This window comes from Lathamus discolor, chromosome 2 (genome assembly GCF_037157495.1).
Source record: "Lathamus discolor isolate bLatDis1 chromosome 2, bLatDis1.hap1, whole genome shotgun sequence".
In the NCBI taxonomy this organism is placed as follows: domain Eukaryota; kingdom Metazoa; phylum Chordata; class Aves; order Psittaciformes; family Psittacidae; genus Lathamus; species Lathamus discolor.
In genome coordinates, this window is record NC_088885.1 from 115,025,547 (window position 1) to 115,031,242 (window position 5,696).

Below are 5,696 nucleotides of genomic sequence, written 5' to 3' on the forward strand. Positions count from 1 at the left end.
ACCATAAAGTGAGCCTTTTAGTGAACAACTGTTTCTAACAACTTCCTGTCACCGTTTTCCTGGTGGGAATGAACCAGGCTTTCTTTTCTCTTGATAATCATGTTACAGACCAGTGTAATCCATGCTACACCATCACCAGTACACAAACAAATGAGGCAGCTATTCTAGGAAACAATCTTATTACATAAAACATCACTATTTGGTGAAAAGGTTTTGAGGGTTTTGTCCTGAATCTATACTGCACACTAGTCTTAATATCTGACCAAACTTTTTCTCCCATGTAATTTTTGCAGGATAGATAATAACTAATGAAGCTAACACTACAGAGGTTATGACTGTCTGTAGTGCTACCTCACATAATGGTATTATCTTTGAATTTCATTTTGATATTATTTCCTTCATCGTTTTTAATTGTAAAAGATTATACATTGTGTAAATTCTTGTTGGCTTAAAAGCCACTGTGACTCTAGAGTTCTCGCTATCATCTGGTTAATTCAAGTTCTGAGGAACAATTAAAATTCTACTTTCAGTAACGTGCAGCTGTTGATAACCAGCAAAAGCTCTTTGTGTTACTGCAGAATATAGCAGTAGTGTGAGAAAATCATGTATCCTTCGTGTATAGATTATTATCTAAAGGCTTCCTGTATTTACTTTATGTTAGTGCTACACTTTTAACTTCTGCCCTTTTATTTTTGTTACTGATGCAGTGACTGCTTGAGCTGTGTACAAAACAAAACCCAAGTTATAAGGTAATCATAAACCTATGCGTTAGGGTGGCAAGGAAAAGGTGCCAACTGCTTTTGTGTTCTAGAGCACAGGTGGAGCATAAAACCTAATCACATACTCTTTGATCTGGTCAAATTATAGCCTCCTTAAAGAGGGAGGAAAGAGATGGGTCTTTATGGGCCTATTTGATCTGTTTAAGCATTTGTGTGATAAGTTTGTAGTGGTTTGGTTGTAGTTATGGGATGGCTTAATTGTAGGTTGATCCAGCAAAGCTACCTGTACTTAAAGAGTTGTGAAATGCTTCCTTGTTTGCTCAAGACTGCTTTCAGTCACTCATAATGATTTCAACAGATGAAGATGATTTGCATTGAAAATTTGTTTGGGATCAGGTGGAGGCTGATTATTTTCTCAGCAGCATATTTACTTTTAGCTCAAAAATATAATGCTTTCTTAGAAAGTGAAAAAAAGAAATCAAAACCATCACATACACACAACATAGCTGTTTGAAAGTTCCAGTGTCTCTAGCTTTTTAAATAAAAGCTTGACTGTTTCCAAGGGATTATTCTACTGTCAGGCATCAGTATCATGCCTGTCACACTTGATCAAATTGTGAGTCTGATTTGCACTTTGCAGATAGCTCATTAGTGTCTGTTGGATCATATGTAAAGTATTACCTTTCTGAAGCGTGTTTCATCTAAGAATCTTTGAGGTTGACTGAGACTTTCCTTTTGGTTGTCATTGTAACCATAGGCCTTGTGACTAAAATTAGATACACAGATGAGAATCATTTAACCAAATGGAGACCTTTATCTTCAGATTAAATGAATCACGATCCAAAACTCCATTGTCTAAATCTCTGCTAACTGTAAATTCACGGCAGAATAATTACCTTATTTGTAGGTGTCTACACTTTTAAAGGCTTATGCTAAGTTACTTGCTTTTTCCTCACATACTTGGGACTGCCTCTGCTGGGCAGAGAGCCCACTCAGATTCGGATGACACAGGAAATTCACAGCTGAAAGAAGAGACAGTAAATCCCAACAAAGATGTTTGACATATGAAAAAAAAAAACAAAACAAAAGACCTTTGGAGAAATAAGAGATGATAATGGTATTTACACAGTGACATGTCCTGAGGCCAGGGCTGAGAACAAAGAAAGCAAAGGAGAAGACAGAACAAGGGTAAGAGGGATGTGGAGGCTATAGCTTAAGAGGCCAAGTCTTAAAATAGAAGGAGGAGTCAGGGCTCAAAGAACAGAACAAATTGCATTGGGAGTTGTTTGAACATAAATAATGTTGTTACCCAAACCATATGAATGTAGCACTTTGGAGCTGAAGTACTTGCTGGTGGAAAGAGCCGCATACAGAGTTTTCAATGTGTTCCAGCCAAAAGAAAACTATAGATGTTTGAAAACTGTGCAAAACAATGTGTCACTTCTGTAGTCTTGCTCAGGTTTGCTGATCACCAATATTACATGGGCAACTTTTAAACTAGAAAAATCTGATTTTTGTAAGTAATTTTTTAAATGTCAGTTTTATCTGAAAACATTACAGAGGTTTCAATGAGTATTTGTATTGTTCCACTTGAATATATACTGAAGAGTAATAATCAATGAATATTTGGGTGCAAATCAACAATACTTTATGGGGAAACACACGCTATCCTTGAACAAAGAAACCGACTAATGCTGTAAGGCCAAAACAAAAACCATGGCAAACAACAATAGTTTTCATAGTGGTCTATTTTCAGTATAAGCAACTCTGTTAGACAAGTCAGTGCCCTTCTCATCTCAGGTACATCTCTGTTCTAATAACACAGCCCTTTTAATCTAAAAAGCTTGCCTTAGATGGATTCAGAAAGCTTTGAGTGGGATTAAAAGAACAAGAATAGCACCTTGTGTAATAGCCTTCTGATGAAAGAATGCTTTGCCCCCTTACCCCACCCCTGAGAAAATACTTAAAACCAGGAAAAAAAGAAAGATCAGCTGGAAACTCCAAAGCATATTTTCATCATGGTGCTTAAGTATAGACTCAACTTGTGGTCAACTGAGGTTGAGATGACTCAATTTCAAGCTATTTTTCTCTCCCCACTCACAAGTTTCTCCCCATCTCAGTTGCCCTAGCACTCAGAACTGTGGATGTAACAACCCTCTACTTCATGAATATGGCCAGCACACAAATGCTGAGCTCAGCGCTTTGGCACCTCCTGCTCAATGAGACACCATGGAGTGCCAGGGCACATGGAAGCCCTCCACTGTGCCTGTGTGTTCACACTCACAGAATGGTTTAGGTTGGAAAGGACCTTAAAGATAATTTAGTTTCAGCCGGTGGTTTGGAACTAGCAGGGATGCCTTCCAATAGACCAGGTTGCTCAAAGCCTCATCCAAACTGGCCCTGAACACTTCCAGGAATGGGGCAGCCACAACTTCTCTGGGCAACCTGTGCTAGTGCCTCACCACCATCACAGTAAAGTTATTACTTATATTTAAACAAAATCTACCCTCTAGTTTAAAGCCGCTTCCCCTTTCTCCTATTACTACTTGCTTTTATAAAAATTCCTTTTCCAGCTTTCCTGTAGCCCCCTTCAGGCACTGAAAGACTGCTATTAGGTCTCTCCTGAGCCTTCTCTTCTCCAGGCTGAACAACCCAGTTCTTTCAGCCTGGCTTCACAGTGCTGGTGCTCCAGCCTTGTGAGCATCTTCATAGCCCTCCTCTGGACTCACTACAACTCCTCCTCCCCTTACAGGTCCCAGAGTGTCAGATAACACAGGGCTGGAAGGAATAGCACCCTTTGTATGAGCTATAGCCGAAGCACATCAATTGCCTGAATATTGATAGCACATAAATAATGAGGTAGGTTCATCCCCCTCAAAGCTGAAGAGGAGTCAGGTGTGCTGTCAAGAGAAGCATCGGGGCTGACTGACCTAGAGCCATGCAGATGCACCAGAAGGAAGCAGTGAATGATAGCAGTGGGCGACTCCCTGCTCCAAGGTACGGACACTCCCATTTGCCAGCATAGCATGCTGTCTAGGGCACTGCGTGCCAGCTGAGAGTTAAGGAGCAGACCAATATGGGTGACAAGGTAGTGAGTGTCTGCTATGGGCTCCTGACCAGGAAGAGCAAGTGGATGAGGCCACATACGGACAGCTAAAGGCAGCCTCCCATTTTCAAGCCCTGGTCCTCATGGGGTACCTTAACCACCTTGCTCTCTGCTGCAGGGGCAACAGAGAAGGGCATAAGCAACCCAGGAGGGTCCTAGACAGCACTGATGTCAACTTCATGACACAGTGAAAGAGAAGCAAGGGAGGTGCTCTGCTAGACATCATACCAACAAGGAGGAGCTTATCAAGGATGTGAAGGTCAAAGGCAACCTTGGCTGCTGTAACCATAAAACAATAGAGCTCAGGATTCCAATAGGATAGAGCAGGGCAAAAAGCAAGACCACAATGCTGAAATTCAGGAGAACAGACTTTGGCCTCTTCAAAGATCTGCTTGGTGGAGTCCCATGTGATAAGGACCTGAAGGGAAGAGAGTCCTAGAAAGCTGGATAATATCCAAAGATCATGTCCTCCAAGCTCAAGAGAGTTCCATCCCAATAAATACAAAGTCAGGCAAAAATGGATGAACAAGTTGCTCCTGAGGAAAAAAAATAAACAAACACAAAAAGCATATAAAACATGGAAATACAAGGTAATGTGGGAGGAATACAGAAACACTGCCTGAGTATTCAGGGGTGCAATTAGGAAAATTAACGCCCAAATGGAAATTAATGAGGCCAAGGATGTCAAAAACAAGAAGGGTTTCTCTAAGTACATAGCTGACAAAAAGACTAGGGCAGATGTCATTGCAAGGCCATTCTTGACAATATTTGATCGATCATGACAACTGGGGGAAGTGCCCAATGACTAGCAGAGAGCAGGTATCATTCCTACTTTCAAGAAGGGCAAGAAGAACTACAGGCCAGTCAGCCTCAACTTTATCACCTCGGGAGGTGATGGAGCAGCTAACGCTGAAAACTATTCTTCAGGTACATGAAGAAGATCATCAGGAGTAGTCAAGCATAGCTTCACCAAGGGGAAGTCATGCTTGACAAACTTGATAAACATCTGTGATGAAATGATTGGCCTAGTAGGTGAGCAGAGAGCAGTCATAATTGTCTACTGGGACGTCAGTAAGGCCTTTGCTAGTCTCCCATTAAATCTCATAGAAGTGGTGTTGATGTACAGGCTGTATGAGCAAAGAGGGAGGTGGACTGAAACTCGCTTGAAGACCAGGCCTAATGGGCTGTGGTATGCAGTGCAGACTGGTTGAAGGCCAGTAACTGGCAGCACACACCAGGGGTCAATATTGGGTCCAGTCCTGTTTAACATCTTCATTAATGATGTAGAGCAGAGCGTACCCTCAGCAAATCTGCTAATGACACAAAACCAGGATAAAGAGCTGATATGCCAGAGGGTGATGCTGTCATCCAGAGGGACCTCAACAGGCTGGAGCAATGGGCCAATAAGAACATCATGAAGCTGAACAAGAGAAATGTGAAGTCCTGCACATGGAGAAGAACAATCCCAAGCATGAATAATATGATTCCTCAATCATAGTATCACAGGCATCATATGATGCCTACGCTACTAATATCCCGCAGCTTTATGACTGCCAAACATCAGAAGTTTGGGTTATCTGCTTCCATTGGTTTTCATGAAGAGGTTTTGAAAATAGGCACTGTGTATTTTTTGTAATTTATCAGTGAGGTTATAGAGTAATGCTTTCTAATTTTAAGATCTTAAGTTCATCTAATGTTCTGTGATCACTTTCAAAGCACTAAGAAAGCCCCACAGGCAACTGGCCAGCTTGCACTATAAAACTTCAGCTACAGTTCCTTACTGCTCATGCTGCAAGGACATGACCAGAAATTCAGAAATCCACACAGATCCCCTTCAGAAACAGGCATGCTTATCTTTCATGTACAAGAAA